Below are 20789 nucleotides of genomic sequence, written 5' to 3'. Positions count from 1 at the left end.
ATAAACTACAACACACAATCTGTTTTCATTCAAAATTACATAAATGACCCTTATCTCCATTTTAGAATGTCCGACAAAATATCTTGGAACGCTGACATTAATTTCATGAGGTCAAACAGGATTATCATCTAAGATATTGGTCCTGTTCCATGATATCGATAATATCGAATCAATATGTAAAATGGACTATTTTTACCAGGGCAAGGAAGTGAGGTGCACTTGCTGTTGACTTTTTCTTCCACTTACATAACTTCTACCATATCGGAAAGTGTATGTAGTCACTGCTTCAATTTTTCTTTTTTGTCTTTAGTAGAGTTATACAGACGAAACAGATAAGTTAAAGTAACTGTAGGAGAGTCTAAAAGTTTACAATTCTATGGCACACTTTTAAGAGGTTGCCAGTTTCTCCAAAAGAAATGAGATAAAAAAATCACAAAATCTAAGAGGTATTTTGAGTACTGAATATTTTGTACTCATAGCATGTCAGATGCAAAATCATAACATTACCCAACCTTGTCGATAAAAATTTACCTTTATAAAGTCTGATAATAACCAGAGGGAAGAACAAACAGATGACACTATAACCAAATGAAACAATCACATAAAACAGAAATACCTGATTTTACAAAACTACATAATTTGTAACTGCATTTATGACCTTCAACCGCATCTATGCAATGACTGACTTACAAGTGTTGTTTGGTTAGGGAATCTTAGCTGTGGACTACCTCTCTGTAATACCAGCTAAGGATTCTTCACGGACAAATGGCTCAAACCACATCAAGCTGTGATGATCATTCATCATCGATTTCAAACTGAGATGAGATGGCAACCATACACTAAACTCACTTAGCTTAGACAATGCTGATAGGTTGTTAACTAACAAAGTTAGGGATGTCCTATTCCTAAGTTAATCTATGTGACAGCAATCAGCCCATATCCTAACAAAATTTAAAATGCTTTCTCAATATGAGTACAATCACTCATGGTAAGTTATAAGTTTTTTATAAGACTAGTTGTTATCTCAGAAAGTTTTGGTCATCTACAAAACTGTAGTTTTAGAATAACAGAAAAGGTTGACTACATTCACTAGGCAAAATATCAATGAACCCAGTTTCACTTTATGATTTTGCACTTTGGCATATTAGGCACCTTGAATCAACTTAAAAAGTCTAATATTTTCACTATTATTTACAAAAAAAAATTATGTACAGTATTTACTTTGTTCTGATATAATTAACTATCCCCTTCCTTTACCTAATGATTTATATTAGCTGGTTAAATTCAAAATCACATAAAAAGTACATATATATATAAAAGTAATTACTTTAAACATTTACCTATTTTGTTCACTTATTACTAAATATAAATTTTATCAGTTTTGAGGCTTTATATACAAACTCCAGTCACTGGTTATCAAGGTTATCAAGCAAGGGAAAGTATATGTATGGGTTATAAAAACATTATTCAGCTATGAAGAAAATGACAAAAAACATACATAGTTTGCATATCTTAAACACATCCTGAGTAGAATCTTACCAAGAATGTTTGGTTTATGTCAGTTTCAAATCATATAGTGCTAAAGACCCAGCAACATTGTGGAACAGTTTACATTTAGCTATCAAATATATGAAGTTATCCATAATACTTGCATTTCAAGAATTAAAGAAAGAAATAAAGATTTGAGTAATCTTGTAAACATATGATAAAGTAAAATTACATGCACAAAAGACACAGAAAAGTAGAAAACAGGAATTTTTCTTTTTTTTAAAAACATAGCCCCAAGACTCATTACAGAGCTCCTGCAGACCAAGGCTGCAATACATTAGAAAAAGGGAAAGGCTGGGTTCCTCTGGGATGAGTTCTTTGACAAGATTGTATTCCTTTTGTTCAATGACCATACAAACAAAAGTTCACCAGAAGCAACTCTCCAAATATGGTGCAACCTTATGCAGGTAGAGTTTTCTTCAGTCAGCGACCAACAAATCCCTATTGTCCAGCTACTGGACATACAACGGAACAATCAAATTGTGGGAAAAAATGCACATGAAAGCATGGTGGCTAAACACAGAAAAAAAGTGAGGTAAGTAGATCCTGTCATCAAGAAAACCTGGCAATCCTGTCAGTAAAAATAAAGGACGATGAAAAGTGCACAAGTATAACTAATATAAGTGGTTAATTTACACAATAAACAAGGAATTTCCACAATTCTTTAAAAATGTTTTCTCCACATTAGCCAAGCTAGTCCCTGGAATGCATTTACAATAGATAGCAAGTCCTATTTAGGGAGGAATGACCATATGACATACCATATGGCATTAAAAATCATTTAAAAAAATTGAGATTATTAAAGAAAAATTTTCACAAAAGCAAAATATAATTAAAAGCGCTATTTAGGGAAGCAGTGCTACCATGTGAGAGATGCAAGTGGCATGTGAAACATGGGAGGCAAATTGATCAAAAAGGGTAGTAAGTGATGGGATAAAGTTGCTAGTAAAAGGGAAAAGAGAGGCATTTGGGTGGTACTTACATAGTAAGAGTGCAAATGATTAGGGGATGTGCAAGAGAAAGCAGCAGGAGGTCCAGAGGAAGGTGGAGGGGTTGACAAAGAGGGCAAATGAGAGTTGAGGTTAGTATTAATAAATTTTAGGAAAATGTGGTGGAAGAAGGTTAATGATACATGAAAAACAAAAGATGCTTGGGAATGTCAATGAAGAGGGCAAATGAGGAAGTGGTTAAAGGTAGGGATGATAAGAAGAGGAGATGGAGTGGGTATTTTGAAGGACAGTGAAATGTATTTTATGATAGGGTGGCAGACGTAGGGTGTTTAAGTCAGGGTGGTATGCAAAGTTGGACAGTCTAGAAAAGTGATTTGGTAAAGAGAGAAGAGGTGATGAAAGCCTTATATAAGATGAAATGTGGCAAGGTGGCTGGAGTGGTGGGTATTGTAGCTGAATATTCTAAGAAAGGGGGTGAGTTTTGTTGATTACTTGGTAAGTATTTTCAACAGATGTATGGATCATGATGAGGTGCCTGAGAATTAGAAGAATGCATTTACAGTGCCAATGTATAAAGGCAAGGGGAATAAAGGCGAGTGTTCAAACTATGGAGGTATAAGTCTGTTGAGTGTAACTGGTAAGCTTTATGGAAAGCTGTATGTATGGTATGGTAAGCTGTATGTATCCGCTGCCAGATCCACTCCCAGATATCTAAAACACTTTACTTCCTCCAGTTTTTCTCCATTCAAACTTACCTCCCAACTGACTTGACCCTCAACCCTACTGTACCTAATAACCTTGCTCTTATTCACATTTACTCTTAACTTTCTTCTTTCACACACTTTACCAAACTCAGTCACCAGCTTCTGCAGTTTCTCACATGAATCAGCCACCATCACTGTCGACATGCTATCAATGGATTGAATCAGGGCATGTGAATTGTCTGGGGTAAATCATGGAAAGTTTTGTGGGGCCTGGATGTGGAAAGGGAACTGTGGTTTCGGTGCATTACACATGACAGCTAGAGACTAAGTGTGAACAAATGTGGCCCTTTGTCCTATCCTAGCGCTACCTCACGGGAGGGAGGGGTGATGCTATTTCACGGTGGCGGGGTGGCGACAGGAATGAATAAAGGCAGCAAGCATGAATTATGTACATGTGTTTATATGTATATGTCTGAGTATGTATATATATGTATACGTTAAAATGTATAGGTATGTATATGTGCGTGTGTGGACGTGTATGTGTATACATGTGTATGTGGGTGGGTTGGAACATTCTTTTGTCTGTTTCCTTGCGCTACCTCACTAATGTGGGAGACAGCGACAAAGTATAAATAGATAAAAATAAATGTGAAAGGAATGTATGGGATAGAATCAACTGTAGCAATGTGGTACAGTGGAAATGACATGCTGTCAGCAGACTAAACCATGGCATGTGAAGCAGCCAGGGAGAAATCACGGTAAGGTCTGTGTGGCTTGATAGCATATAAGAGGCTGTGGTTCTGGTGCATGCACATGACAGCTAGAGAATGGAATGGAGCAAATAAGGCTTTTCTTCATCTGTCTTTGGCACTAACTTACTAGAGTAGGAAACGGTGAACAAATATGAAAAATATACATATCACACATTGGGCATCAAAATATTAGGGTATGAATCATGGCAGTTCAAAGAGAGCAGCTTGACTACTGCTGAGCACTAAACTTGTCTGGCTCGAAACCTATCCCTACAGTACACAAGACAAAGTTCCAATTCTAAGAACACATTACAAGAATTGTTCTTTCTTGATGGCCAAGTTGCCTAGTTATATCAATGTTTTTGGATGACAATGTATGGCAGGCCTAGAGCAAGGTTGAGGTATTTTGACGGTTAATTCCTATAAGCTAATATTAGGTTAAAATCTCACACAGTCTGTCTTTCCAGATGTGTATTTGGTTCAAAGAATTGTAATGACAATATTCTATCACTGTTATATAAATTATAAATGTATGCTCTCAGATCTGGTGACTAAGATAAAATTCCTTAAATCTAGACTGGGCATGGTTCAGATAAATGAGATACTGTATCTGAACTAACATATTAAACCAAGCAATTTCATCCTAAAAAAATGAAGTTACTAAAAACTAAGTGAATATTACAACTCATGTCCTCACCAAACTTGCTGACAGATGATGGCAACACTGTGGAGGGCTCATTATACTACTGACTGCTTACACATTTTAAAATATCCTTTTCACATTTGTGTATGCCAACTACTTTCTACATGCATACATAGATGACAAATATCACCAGTGACTCTAAACCCACAGAAAAATCCTTAAGCCTATCAGTCATCCATGATCACATGGAGAGAAGTCCCACATACACTTCAGGAAAAAGCAGAGGATGTCTAAATTTCCTGCCCATGTCTGAACAAGTCCATGCTTTCTAGAGGCATATACAGACAACATATGTCATCAGCAACTCTCATTAGCCTGCTGAAATGTACCCAAGCCTTTCAAAGTACCCAAAGATCACCATGGAAGCAGAATGTCGAGTGGCACCCTCACTGCAGAGTCGCTAGGTTTAAGTAGTGTTGGCATGCCAAGATGCAAATGCCTGGTGTTGTTCCTAGGTTTAAATATATATGACATGTTAAGCTTAAATAGCTGTAGCTGTTAAATAGCTCACACTATTTTCTAAATATAATTCACATTTTTCAAATTTTGCCTGTCCTGGGGAGAAATGTTTTGAGCAATCAGCTTAAAATTACCAGCCAGTACAAGGCAGATCACAAAAATGGTGAAACAAAGCCCTGTGAACACTGAAACAAACACTTTTTCCAACATATATACTATAGCTATGAAAGCAATTTGGTTGTAGAATATGATTCAATGAGTCTTGCTATTGTTCATATATGTACAGGGCTTCATAGTGTGGCAAATGTGCCAAAAGGATGTGCAAATGCTGTTTAAAGGTACTTTTTAAAAAAATCTTAAGAATTTTGGCATTGTTTGGAAACTGCTCAAAAGCCAGAGGCAAAATGTTCCAACATGTCTTCTCAAACCAAGAGCCAGCGAAGGAAATACCTAGAGAGTGGTTCAGAAAGTGTCTGTTACAGCAAAAGGGTTAAATTCATATACAAAGTACATAAAGCATAAATAAAATCATACTTATACATTTCATACAAAATAAACACTTTTAATACAAATATAATTCTCATTCATTTGACTAGCAGTATATATAAAGAAATGGCTTTTACTATGACACAAAAAATCAGCAACAAGAAAATAAGCATTTTCTGAATTCAGCACACACACACAAAAAAAAAATCATATCACCCTCTCTCTTTTTCAAAATAGATAATCATCTCTTGACCTAAGAGCTTTATTTTCTTAACACTAATCCTAGTCACTCGGAAGAAGCTTAACCAGAACCATGCAGACAAAAACTACAAAAACTACATTTAGAACAAAAAGATAACTGGACATCTGCTATCATGACTAAAAATTCAAAACAGTATGTCACTGCTGGATTATCTTCCTAACCAGTAATTCTTATGACTGGTTTCCTCCCAACATGAATAAAATGAAGCCCAGTAAAATGACTGGTATAATAGGCTAAATGGTAGAAGAAAATGTCTCGAGATGCAGAAATTATTCTACCTGTAAGGCATGAAAAGCTACTCACCTAATTGGTGCCTTATGTATGAAAAAAGATTTTATGGAAGGTGATACAAAGTCACTGTATCTACAAAAGTTTCAATGCACTACAGTGTAGCTTCTACAGCTTTTCTTTCATCTAAAATATTCAAACACTAAGAATGCATCTCCTGTTTAAGCAATTAGCTCTATAGCTGAGGTGTGTACCAAACAAGACGTTGCTTAAACAATTGAGATTCAAAATACTTTATAAGAGGCTAAAGTTTACTAGCTTATGTGATATTAGAGATTAATATATAAAAAAGGAACTGAAACCTTTTGGGAAGTTGGGGGAATAAGTAGCTATAAATAGAACTTTCAGTTTTTCACATACAAATAAATAAAAGGTCTGTGACCATTATGAAAGAAAGCAATTTTGGCAAGTGCCAACACCTATTCCCATTAGCAAGAAAAACTTTTAGTGTTCCATTTGTAGCCAATAAGAATAGATTTAAAATAACTCAGAAAATTTTTTAGGAAAAGTTTTATGGAGTAACTACAGTAACTATTCACCACAATTCAATAGATCCAGGATCCCTTTTATAGAGATCCTGTACCTTTGGGGCTAAACTCCATACAGAAGGAAAATAATGGTTTCCACTGGAGAAAAAAAGTCTCAAATGAGGCTTTACTCCTTTCCATTCACTGAAAGAGGTAAAGCTTCTCCAGAGGTGACTTCTAACTTGTAGTATAACCACTTGCAGGCAAAGTCTGGCAGCACCTAATTGCCACAAGATGCTACAAATAAGTTTTCAGCTAAATATCATAATGACTTTCTGAAGTAACCACACACTTCTTATAACTACTCTCTATCTAGCTATCAGTCTGTCATAATCAAATCAATTCTCAGTTTCATGGGTTGGATCAGGTATATACAGCCTCTGAAATCAATTAGATACATCCTCAAATGATGCCCAGTGTACCATTGTGAAACTTGGACCTTCACACTTATGTAAGTATTTCCTACATGTTCTCTGTACACAGTAAGTTGATCTGTCAAGTGAAAGCAACATCTCCATGTACACAGTAAGCTGATAAGTCAAGTGAAAGCAACCTCTCCATCTATATGCACAAAATGCTTCCATGGCATCCATTCTTAACATTCCTCTGACACTGTCATCTAATATATCCCAAGCCTTATTTAATTTTCCAAATCATACATTCCCATAATTATACCATTCTTACTAATCTTCATTCATGTACCTCATACTACGTATCCTTTTCACATCTTCATCTTTCACTATCTATCATCCTAACTCCAACTGTACTATAAGTGTTCTCCATCTCCATCAATATCATTCTTACTTATCAAGATTTAGATGAAACAAGAGTTTCACAATCTTGGGTCACAAATTGGGTACATTCTGATTCACAAAAGCTTCTTTACACAAACATACGCTTAAAATTTCTTTGTTCTCATCCAATTTTTCCCCCTTAAGAGCCTGTATTCTCACCTTAAGCTTTCCCACTACCAGCCCAACTGATATTTACTCCCAAGTATCTAATCTCATTCAAAGCTTCCAGCTCTTCACCTTGCAGACTAATACCATCCTATGATATCCCAATCCTTACAAAAAAGTAGTTTTAATTTTACTCTTTCACATCAGCATCCTTTAACTAAACAATGTATATCATTGAAGTGGACCAACTTTCTACTTAAATTCTCCTCTGATACAACTAACTATACATTATTATCTGCAAAAGACAAATGTGGCAACTTCCTCCAATCCATCATGATGGAGAAGTACACTGTTCTCAGCCCAGCTCATTCTCATCTAACATAAGTAAGTATGGTGACCAATGGTAGTTGGGGATGAGTTTAAATACTTGGGAGCAAATGTAAGGATGGTAGGATAGCAATGGGAAAGCTTAAGTTAAAGGTAAAGTTATAAAAGGGAGAAAAGCTGGGATGCTCTGAAAGGTTTTGGTCGGGGTGGTGTGCAAAGTGAGAGGGTGATGGAGACTTGGTTTGGTTAAGAGAAAAAAGGTAGTGAAAGCTTCACGGAAAATGAAATCCAGCAAGGTGGCGGGTTTGGATGGTATTGCAGAAGAATGTATTAGAAAAGGGGATGACTGAACTGTTGATTGGTTGGTAAAGATATCTATTGTATGTACTGATCATGGTGAAGTGCCTGAGGATTGGAGGAATGCATGCATAGTGCCAGTGTACAAAGGCAAAGAGAATAAAGGTGTGTTTAAACTACAGTTTGTTGAGTATTCCTGGAAAATTATATGAGAGGGTATTGTTATCATTATCATTTTCATATTTGATCACTGTTTCCTGCATAAGCAAGGCAGCATCAGGAACATACAAAGAAAAGCCTCACTAAGTTAAATCCATTCTCTAGGTTTCATGTGTTATGCACTGAAACCAGAGCTTCTATCCACAACCAGGACCCAGAGACTATTCCATGGTTTCCCTTGCTGCTTCATATGCACTAGTTCAAGCCATCACATTCAAATCTCTGTGCACCAAAATACTCCACTTCACTCTAGCCAGTTCATGCCTTTCATTCTCCTGTATGTTCAAGTCCTCAGCACACAAAATCTTTTTCACTCCATCCTTCCATCTCCAATTTGGTCTTCCCCTTCTGCTTGTAACTCCACTTCTGAGGCATCTATCTCCTTTTTTATCCTCTCCTCAACTCATTCTCTCAGTATGTCCAAATCATTTCAGCCAACCCTTTCCAGCTATTTTAACCATATTCTTATCAGCATACCTCTCCCTTACCCTTTTACAATTTACTTGATCAAACCACTTCACATCACATACTGTTTTCAAACATTTCATTTTCAACACATCTATCCACAACTGCACATCCTCATCTAAAGCACATACTTTGCATCCATACACCATTCTTGGGACTACAATACCTTCAAACATGCCCATTTTTGCTCTAACTGATCACAACCTTTCTTTCCACACATTCCTCAATGCTCTAAGAACTTTCATCCCTTCACCAACTCTATGACCCACTTTTGCCTTTCCCTTTGATGCCATGTCCACTCCCAGGTACCTAAAACACTTCACATCCTCCAAATTTTCTTCATTCAAACTCACACCCAAACCTGTCCCTCTGCACTGCAAAACCTAATAACCTTCCTTTTATTTACATTTACTTCTAACTTCCTCCCTTCAAACATTCTCCCAAACTCAGACACTAACTTCTGCTGTTTCTTACTCGATTCTGCCACCAGAGCTGTGTCACAAGCAAACAAAAACTGACTTACTTCCCAGGCCAACTCATCCCTTACAAACTGCATACTTGCCCCTCTCCAAGACTCTCACATTTACCTTCCTCATCATACACTCCATAAACAAATAAAATAGCCTTGGTGACATCATATACCCCTACTGCAGACCAACTTTCACCTGGAACCACTCACTCTCCCCTCTACTAACTCATACACATACCTTACACTCTTGATAAAAACTTATCTGCTTATAGAAGCTTTCCTGCTACCCATATCATAAGACTTTCCCCAAGGAACCTCCAATGACCATATCACCTGCTTTCTCCAGATTGATAAATGCCACATAAAAATCCTTCTATTTCTCTAAATATCTTTCACACATTCTTAAAGAAAGCACCTGATTCATGCAGCCTTTACCACACCTGAAACACAATGTTCCTTGTCCTCCCCAATCTGATGTTCTGTACATGCCTTCATACTCTCAATCACTGCTCACAAGGCAAATTTACCAGGTACATTCAACAGACTTATACCTCTGCAGATCAAACACACCTCTGTCTCCTTTGCCTTTATCATTATTTTATAATTTTTTCATATCTGCCATTTTCCACATTAAAGAGGTGACAACAGGAGAAATTGTTTCCATTTCTCAAATCCACTCAAGCTTATATGTGGACCCTGCACTATCAAGACTGTGCTACAAATCAGGAGTAAAGAAATGATGGACAAAATCACATTTATTTTATCCACTGAAAATGTTAAAGCTTGGGAAAAATGAATGCACAGAATATGCAAGTTTGAACAAAAGATTACTTGTCCCAAAACTCATGTGTGGTAGGTAGTACTTAGCAGGCAGCTAATGACTAGGAACAGTCAGCAAAACCCACATGGGTGTCAGAAAGGTTAGTGATGGCTGCATAGTGAGCCAGCACTTTAGAGGTTGTCAGGTTGCACTCCTCAAACCCAGGTAGCTGTCACTTCTTTCTGCCTCAAACACATTCGGACTGCTGGCATTCTGTCCACATATAATCCCTCCTCATCACACAAAACACTTGACAACACTTAACTCATACATCTCACTCTTCATAACTCTTGATTTTCTTGTGGTGAGTGCACTTCACTTACCCTGCCATTTAGCAAAATGGTAGGAACAAGAGATAGAAAAAATAAGTAGGAACATTAAGCAAGAGCACTAGGTAATTCAATAGGTAGAAATAATGGGTAGAAATAATAGGTGGGAGCATTACATAAAAGTAATGGGCTGGAACATTAGGCAGGAACATTTGAAGTACACATTAGATAAAAGTTGTCAGCAAGAACAACAGGTAGGAGCCTTTGGCAAAACTATGCTAGTGGCCTGTTAAAGGTGAGGCACTAAAGGCTAAGAAGCAGCACTGGAGTTTCACCATTTATGGAGACTTTGCAGTGGCCACCCCCTCGAGTAAGTAACAGGCATCAGAGATATAAGATAGATATAACTGATGTCTAGTGTATAAAATTTGATCAAACAGGTAAAAAATATGAACAGTAGTGATGGATAACTTGTGCAGCATAGCTGGAATCAAAAGAAACAAAATGAAAACTAAAGACATGAGAGGGTTCTGTCATGAAAACTTGTGAAAGTCATGTGGTATAAAGAATTCTTAGAACCACTCAAGGATGGAATTCTTTAAGGATGGTATGGTCATAAAGAAAATATAGTAGGTGACATGCTGGTCAAGAGTATATATAGTAGTACAGTGGAAGGTAAAAGGATATACTGCAAAAGGGTACATATAGTATCATTAAGGAAGGTAAAAGGTGAGACTGCATAAGAGATGGAGAGATCAGTGAGTCAACCGACCGAGACCAAGGATATTTCATATGAAAATGCTAGAGGAATGATTAGATATTGGATGCTACTGAGACATTTTGTGTAAGGAGGTAATATGAATGGAGATTTAAAGTGTAAAGAGATAAAAGAAGAGGCACTTTTATGAGTGTGAAAGTCCTACTTTTACTTGACACATGAGGAATGTTGAGAATGTAAATGACAATTCAGACACTACATGTATCAGATCCCCCACCATGAAATGGTGAAGACACACTGGTACACAAATATAAATATATATTGTTAGAGAGACATAACTCATCCCTGACACACTTACATAATTTCAAACTGCTTGCTAAAACCACCTCTTATTTTCAAAAATGCACTATGAGCATTATAAAAAAAAGCTCCATTCAAAATTCAGATTATCACTATACAGAATCACAACCTCTTTGAGAACTTTCCTTTGTTCTTTAGTATATGCCTTTTCTTAATCCATAAATACTGCATACACTTTCTTCATTTCTACAGCTTTCTCAACTACCTGTCTATACAACAATCTGGCTTACACACCCTCCTCCCTTCCAACACCCACCTTTTCCTGCACTTGGAAATAGTTTATTAAACCCTTTATCAAGATGAGTCATATTCCAAACACACATGTTCCCAATTATGCTATGCAAAATTCTTAATTAATTCTTACATTTAAATTTACTTCCCATACATTTATGAGGTGTAACAAATACTACCTCTGTCTAATCACTAGGCATATGGATACTTTTACCTTTGTCCAGTCATCAGGCAAATGACTACTTTTACCTTTGTCCAATCATCAAGCACAAGAATACTTTTCAACACTCCCTCACACTCTCTTGACCTAAAACACTGGTGTCAACTCCTACCTTTACCATCTTACTCTTTACCCAGTCTATATCATTGGCAATTCAAAACATCAATGTCAAATCCACTCTTCACTATCTCATCAACCCACACATATCCTCACTAGTCTACAACACAGATGTCACCTCCAGTCTTCACCATCTCTCTCATCGTCCCTTGTATATCCCTAAAGATCCACATCATCAGCATTGCTCCACTCTTCATCATCTTGCTAATCATTGCAACTAGATCCCAGCTTTACCATTCTTTAAGAACATTAACGCTTTACTCACTCTGTCCTTTGCAATGGCATCCTCTCCCTGATGTATATTTCTCTCTCCTCATTTCTAATCTAACTGTATCAAGAGACATAAAGTAACTGTCATTTTTTCCACTCAGTTCTTTAAAGTACACTCTCCAATTCCTACAAACTGCATTCCTCATCAGTAGCCTTCTCCCAAACTTGTCTAACACACTCTCTCTCTTTATACATATCTTCTACATCTTTTACTTCTTTCCAAAACAGTTTGTGATTCTCCTTTAAATATTCTTTCATTTTCTCCTAGACCCACTAATGGTATAATTTACTTCATTTACACTGTCGTTTTCACTTTTCTATTTAAGAGTGAAACATCAGTCAAAATGCTGTTAAACCCAAAGCTATAGATGAATTCAGGTATGTCAAAGTAGAAGTCAGCAAAAATAGTAGTAGGGAAGAAGATGAGTGCAGAATCCTGCATGGGAGAAAAATTAGGGTGCACTGAATACTCTAACTAAATGAAAACAGAAAAAAAATATGAGGCCTGCAGAGCATGTACAGAGCTTACATGAAGTAAACAGAAGTCAGGACAGCTACAACATAATGAATACACAGTTGAAATCAGGAGAATATATCAGGTAAAAATTGATATGAAAAGGATATTTAGAGTGAAAAACCACAAAAAAATATATGTTCTGGTCAAAAGTATGAAGGTGCAGTGGGTTAAGGCAGAACACAGAAGAGATGACAATAGGCACAATGAGGAGGCATTAAGGATAAGGATATTTTCAATGAAAATGACTTGATATGAATATATATAAATATATATATATATATATTTTTTTTTTTTTTTTTTTTTTTTTATACTTTGTCGCTGTCTCCCGCGTTTGCGAGGTAGCGCAAGGAAACAGACGAAAGAAATGGCCCAACCCCCCCCCATACACATGTACATACGTCCACACACGCAAATATACATACCTACACAGCTTTCCATGGTTTACCCCAGACGCTTCACATGCCTTGATTCAATCCACTGACAGCACGTCAACCCCTGTATACCACATCGCTCCAATTCACTCTATTCCTTGCCCTCCTTTCACCCTCCTGCATGTTCAGGCCCCGATCACACAAAATCTTTTTCACTCCATCTTTCCACCTCCAATTTGGTCTCCCTCTTCTCCTCGTTCCCTCCACCTCCGACACATATATCCTCTTGGTCAATCTTTCCTCACTCATTCTCTCCATGTGCCCAAACCATTTCAAAACACCCTCTTCTGCTCTCTCAACCACGCTCTTTTTATTTCCACACATCTCTCTTACCCTTACGTTACTCACTCGCTCAAACCACCTCACACCACACATTGTCCTCAAACATCTCATTTCCAGCACATCCATCCTCCTGCGCACATCTCTATCCATAGCCCACGCCTCGCAACCATACAACATTGTTGGAACCACTATTCCTTCAAACATACCCATTTTTGCTTTCCGAGATAATGTTCTCGACTTCCACACATTTTTCAAGGCTCCCAAGATTTTCGCCCCCTCCCCCACCCTATGATCCACTTCCGCTTCCATGGTTCCATCCGCTGACAGATCCACTCCCAGATATCTAAAACACTTCACTTCCTCCAGTTTTTCTCCATTCAAACTCACCTCCCAATTGACTTGACCCTCACCCCTACTGTACCTAATAACCTTGCTCTTATTCACATTTACTCTTAACTTTCTTCTTCCACACACTTTACCAAACTCAGTCACCAGCTTCTGCAGTTTCTCACATGAATCAGCCACCAGCGCTGTATCATCAGCGAACAACAACTGACTCACTTCCCAAGCTCTCTCATCCCCAACAGACTTCATACTTGCCCCTCTTTCCAGGACTCTTGCATTTACCTCCCTAACAACCCCATCCATAAACAAATTAAACAACCATGGAGACATCACACACCCCTGCCGCAAACCTACATTCACTGAGAACCAATCACTTTCCTCTCTTCCTACACGTACACATGCCTTACATCCTCGATAAAAACTTTTCACTGCTTCTAACAACTTGCCTCTCACACCATACACTCTTAGTACCTTCCACAGAGCATCTCTATCAACTCTATCATATGCCTTCTCCAGATCCATAAATGCTACAAACAAATTCCTTTGCTTTTCTAAGTATTTCTCACATACAATTCTTCAAAGCAAACACCTGATCCACACATCCTCTAGAGAAGTTGATTTCAGCCACTCAATCAAACTGCACAAAGCAAAAAAGCAAGGAAAAACTTCAACAGGTTTGGAAGTACACATTTCACTGCAATGCTCTGGGAGTGAGCTGAGGATATGTATGAGTAATCTGAGAGGCTATACATACCAGATTTTCTCCAAAACTGATTGATTGGAATTTGCAAAGCACTAGTTCTTAGGCATATTTTAGCATGAAGCAAATATCTATAAACTTAAAACTACTGACACAAAATGATATTCTTGCACTCCTTTAAAAAAATATTTATGTCTAAACTCTCACCAATACTTTCAATTCTTTCAGTTATCATATATTTCATATGTGACTCTCAGACTCTTATGTATTTAACATTTCATCACTATGAGTTTCATACTAATATTGCAACTGCATGTATCGTACTTTGAACAAGGTCTCCTCTTCATCAACTTATTGAAGGATTGACACAAGACCAGGCTGTACAAAACTGGGATCAATCTAATGATGAGAGGTAAACTTTACAGTCCACAATCTTTGTCCTGATCGCTACCATTCCTCAAAAGTAATAACACAATTCTTAAAATTCCCTATAAATCATTTCTTTAAGGTGAAGAACAAGTACATTATGTATCATTCAAAGCTTCATAGCAAGCATGCAGAAAATTCTATAAATCCTTACTGACACATTCCTGTTATAACTTATGATCATCATACACTACAGTATAATGAAAAACATATCTGAAATCTGTGGGATGACATGATTAAAGTTTTCAACAGATTTCATCCAGCAATCTTATGTTACTTCACAAGTAAAAAGAATTCACAGTGTCAATATGCAAAATACATATTTCAACAATAATAATGATTGCCTATACCATACATTCCAGTAACAAAAGATGGAATATAATAACATGCTTACCTACAGTGATGAATGAATCATAATTTCATGTTTAGACCAAAAGTCAGTTCACACTGGTAGTACCCAAAGTTATTTCAAACACGGCCAATAACACTTGCAAATCAATATGAAAGATAAAATATCTGAAGTGCCTTACAAAAAATTATCATAAGACACTATGTAATGTGCAACTGTGAGACAATTTCTTATGATCAAACTTCAACAAAATCATTATTCAGTCTGCCTGAAAAATAGTGGACATGCTAATGTGTAATTGACAACATTTTCTGCAACACTATATGCTTTCCATTCTATAAAGAAAATAAACTATTTTCTCTCTAATGAATGGTAACCATGACCAAAAATTTAAGAAAACTCTGATATATGTTGCTTGACATTCTAGGAGATAGTTACTAAAAGACATCCTCCCTCATCAGTCTCTTTAAATTTGTAGTTAGAACCTTTTAACGAATCTGCAATTACAGGCTTGATTCTGGATACTCCATCTAGACTATGTAAACCACGACCAGTTATAATTCTGACCTTACAGTGCTGCCCTAAATTCTGGAAGATGAATTCACTTGTTGCCTGTCATCTGATGAAGATTCAAAGTAGGCATGCCATGCTCTTCACTAATTACTTGTCTCAGTGGAATGACTCCATGTTTCAAATGGAGGTGGGGCCTCGGCCATGGATACTGTGGAGTATGTGATGCATGCTGAGGACTTTGCCATGAATGCTGATGGCTGTATGATAGATGCTGGGAACTGTGCTCTGGATATACTGGGATATATTGTCCAACAGATGATGTTTTGGGGTATTTTCGTGATGTATTTTGAGAAGCACTTACAGGAGTATGTATGCTGACTGCAGGTACATCCTTTTGAGTCACGATGATAGGTCCTGGTCTTCTGTAGAATAAGTCGTTCTTTTAGGGATATGCATATATCAAATGGAAAATAACATTAGGAAATTCCGTCCGTGCTGTGCTTGAGGGAATGGGAAACCCCCCTTACTCATATGTATCTTTATAATGTGTCTTCTATCTATCCATCTATATCTTTCATGCCTGTTCCCATCTGGAACTCCCTCATGGGGGTGGCCATGGCAATGTAGTTTCCATAACTAGTGAACTCTATTGCTGCTTCTTGGCCTTAATGCCTCACCCTTAACAGGTCACTGGCAGAGGGCAACACTAGCACAGTGTTTGCAGAGGCTTCTACCTAATGTTCTTTCTAAATATGTCTACCTAATGCTCCAGCCTAAGTTTCTACTAACTAATTCTACCTGTTTCTACCTCATGCTCCTGCCTAAATGTTCCAACCTACTGCCTCTATCTATGGTTCCAACCATTTTGTCCAAAGACAGGGCTAGTGTACAGTGCTCACTGAAGAAAAGTCTAGAGTTATGAAGAATGAGCTGTGTGAGTTAAGAGTTGTCAAGTGTTTATGTATGACACAGAGAGATTGTATGTTTGTGGACAAAATGCCAGTAGTCTATGTGTAGGTGAGGCAGAAAGAAAAAAACATCTACCTGGTATGTTTGAAGGTACAGTAGTCCCATCAATATTACATGGATGTGAGATATGGGCTACAGATAAGGCTGTGCAGAGGAGGGTGGCTGTGTTGGAAATTAATTGTTTGAGAACAATAAGTACTGTAAAGTGGTCTGAATAAGATGAAAAGGTAACAGAGAGGTTTGATAATAAAATGAAAGTGGGTGAGAGAACTGAAAAGGGTGTGCTGAAATGGTTTGGACAAATTAAGAGAATGGATGAGGACAGTTTGACAGCAAGGATACATGTGTCAGAAGAGGGGGGAATATGGAGAATAGGAAGACCAAACTGAAGATGGAAGGATGGAGTGAAAGAAATATTCAAGGGAAATTAGTGCCGCAACATGCAAGTGGGTGAAAGGCACGTCCAGGATGAGTAAATTGACATGATTTGGTATACAGGGGTCGACGTACTGTCACTGAACTGAGCTATGGTAAGGTCTAGAGGGCCTGGTTTCAGTGCATTAGACATGAAAGCTAGAGAAAGGATGTGAGTGGAAGCAACCATATTTCATCAGTTCTTGATGCTACCTTGCTAATGCAGGAAATGGGGATCAAATATGAAAATATACAGTCCCCTGTTCTTGATGCTACTACACTAACACTGGAAATGGTAAAATACGTATGAAAAAATATATCAATATGCGAGAGATACGATATTAGTGATGGGTATTTTAATTGCAACATCAAACAATGTGGCAGTTAACGATATAATTGGGGCACAGGGTGCTGAGTGAGGTGAACAGGAATGAAGAACAGTTTGTGGAGCTGTGTGCTGAAAAAGGACTATTGATTGGGAATAATTGGTTTAAAATGAGGGACATACACATAACTATGTGGGTAAGTAGGTAATAAGGTAAATGGGCATTACTGGATTAAATACTAATTGAAAGGCATGCAAAAGAGAGACCCTTGGATATGAACGTTCATAAGAGAGGCAGCTGGTGGCGGTGTTTGATCATTATCTGGAAGAGACAAAGTTGAAGATTTATATAGGTTTTTGGAAAAGAGATTATATGAGAGAAGTAAAAGGTGAAAGTAGGTGAGCCTGGAAAATATTTGTGTGAAGAAAACCAGGAGAGATTGGGTGTAGAATGACAAAAGATGAGAGTAAACAAAGCAAGGGGAGTGAGTAAAAAATGAGGGAGATATTTACATAAGTTGTGCTGGCATGAGCAAGAGAACTGTGTGGCATGCAGAAGGTGAGAGGCAGGCAGGTGAGATAAGGTAGTGAGTGGTAGGATAATGTAGTAAAGTTGTTAGTGAAAGAGAAAAGACAGGTGTATTGGCAGTCCTTGCAGAAGAAGAGTGCAAATGAAAGCAGCAGGTAGTCAAGAGGAAAGTGCAAGAGTTGAAAAAGAGGGTGAGCAATCATCAGTAAATTTCTGAGATGATAAGCAGATGTTTTGGAAGGAGGTTAATAGTGGAAGAAGAAAAAAAAAAAAACTGAAAATCAGGGGCAAATGGGGAAGTAGTGACAAGTAGTGATGAAATGAAAAGGAGTTACAGAGTGAAGGATGGTTGAATGTGTCTGATCACAGGGTGGCAGCTGTAGGGTGTCTGGGTCATGGAAGTATGCACAGTGAAAGAGGCATGGAAAGTAGGCTGGTGAAGATAAAATAGGTGGTGAGAGCCTTACTTACGATGAAATGTGACAAGCCAGCTGGAGTGGATGGTAAGGCAGTTGAATTTATCAAAAATATGAGTGAACATGTTGTTGACTGGTTAGTTAGAATTTTCAACCTACATATGAATCATGGTGAGGTGCCTGAGGACTGGTAAAATGTAAATATAGGGCCACTGTATGAACGTAATGGGACAAAGATGAGTGTTCAAACTACAGAGGTATAAGTTTGTTAAGTGTATCAAGTCAATTGTATGATAAAATGGTGATTAAGAAGGCACATGCATGTAGAGAGAATCAGACCAGGGAGGAACAATGTGGTTTCAGGAGTGGTGGAGAATGTACGGATCAGGCATGTACTTTAAAGAATGTGCATGAGAAATGCTTAAACAAAAGGATTTGTATATAGCATTTATGGATTTGGAGAAAGCATATGATAGGGAAGACAGAAAGCTTCATGGGAGGTCTAATAAATTTAAGATGTGGGAGGAGAGCTACCAGAAGCAGTCAAAAGTTTTACCAAGTGTGTAAGACAAGTGTGAGAGCAGGAAGAGAAAAGGGTGAGTGGTTTCAGGGGAAGGTGGGCCTCCACTATGGGTGTATGATGTCACCATGGCTGTTTATATTGTTTATGGATGGGGTTGTAAGGGAGGTAAATGTAAGGGTCTTGGAGACAGAGGCAGGCATGCTGTCTGTAGAGGGTGAAAGGGCCTGAGAAGTGTGTCAGTTGTTTGATGATGACACAGCACTGATGACTGATTCGAGGGAGAAACTGCAGAATTTGGTGGCTGAGTTTGGGAGTGTGTGAAAGGAGGAAGTTGAAAGTGAATGAGAATAGAGCAAAGTTATTAGGTTTACCAGGGAAGAGGGACAGATTAGTTAGTTTTTCATTTGTTGAATTTTTCTTATAAATTTAAGTATTCAACATCCTTCAGGACTGCATATACAGTCACTCTTTTACAACTCTTATCAACACTCTATCATAATGGTAAAGCAATATCAAATATTTCCAATACTTTCAAGCACAATTCAAGCTTATGCTTCTACTTGCCCTAAGTCATGCCTCTTCTGCTTCATAACCTCTCCTTCTAACCCAGCAGGGAGTACAATAATCTATCATAAAGAAACAAATTAATGTATCTATTCTTAAATCAATGGTGACACAGTTAAGCCTGAACAGAAATGGCTATTAATTAATTCTTTTTCCACATTGAGACTTATAACATTAAACAAACAGAGTGGTTATCAAATACATACCTCTTGCGCTGACACGGGCAACATGTATAGTCGGAGAAGAAGAGGCAGCATAATACCAATATAAACAAACCTAAAAAGGCCACCGCTGAAAAAAGGAAATAGTAGCATTTTACTCATATCCACAACAAAGTACAATATAAATGAATGTAAATAGATACATAATATTTCTCTGCTTAAATAATGAGAAGCTGTAGAACTATGTAACTTATCTGGACTCACATTTTCTGACAAATCTTAAAGCTTGAATATCATGTAACTTATCTGGACTCACATTTTCTGACAAATCTTAAAGCTTGAATATCAAACTTTAATAAAATGGTTAGTCCTCCCAAATAAATTAGCACACAAATTCAGAGAAAGAGAAATCACATTGGCCAAGCTCATTTATCCATAAACTACCAACAAAGGTAGCCAATAAAAGGACCACTTTATACATACTGTGCTGTGTCCATCTCCATTTTCCCGAGCTTTATCTCACCAAGTCAGCTTAGGGTGATTCCCTATTTCTGAGATGCCTTCACAAAACAGACACTCAAAAGGTAAATGGGCACAAACGAAATTTTAATAACAATTACCCATTCCATGAACACATATATCGAGACCAGGAATCTATATTAAGGAATAGGTAAAACAAATCATCAAATAAAGGAGGGCAGGTAAAAAAAAAAAAAATAAAAAGGAGACATCTAACAAGCCAGAGCACTCCAATAAGCGAAAATGACAAAATCACATTTATTAATGTCCAAGACTTTGAAAATACATTGTGTGAGGATAAGAATCCAAGGGGACACAATAGAGCTTAATCTTAAGTAACTGGCTTTACTTTAAGTAAAAGCATTATCATATGTGGCAGGAACAACAAGGTTAACAATGAACAACTCATCAATGATGGCCACAGTCTGTAAAGGACAAAATAGACC

The 20789-nt window shown here is 37.5% G+C and overlaps 1 pseudogene; it reads right to left on the bottom strand.

Annotated features, from left to right (window-relative positions):
* Window positions 1-290: 290 nt before the first annotated feature.
* LOC139756519 (uncharacterized) overlaps window positions 291-20789 on the bottom strand; it is a 37893-nt pseudogene continuing 17394 nt past the window's right edge.

The sequence above is a fragment of the Panulirus ornatus genome, chromosome 22, assembly GCF_036320965.1.
Source record: "Panulirus ornatus isolate Po-2019 chromosome 22, ASM3632096v1, whole genome shotgun sequence".
NCBI lineage: Eukaryota > Metazoa > Arthropoda > Malacostraca > Decapoda > Palinuridae > Panulirus > Panulirus ornatus.
The sequence above is the reverse complement of the archived record's forward strand: the minus strand, read 5'-3'. Positions and strand labels throughout refer to the sequence as shown.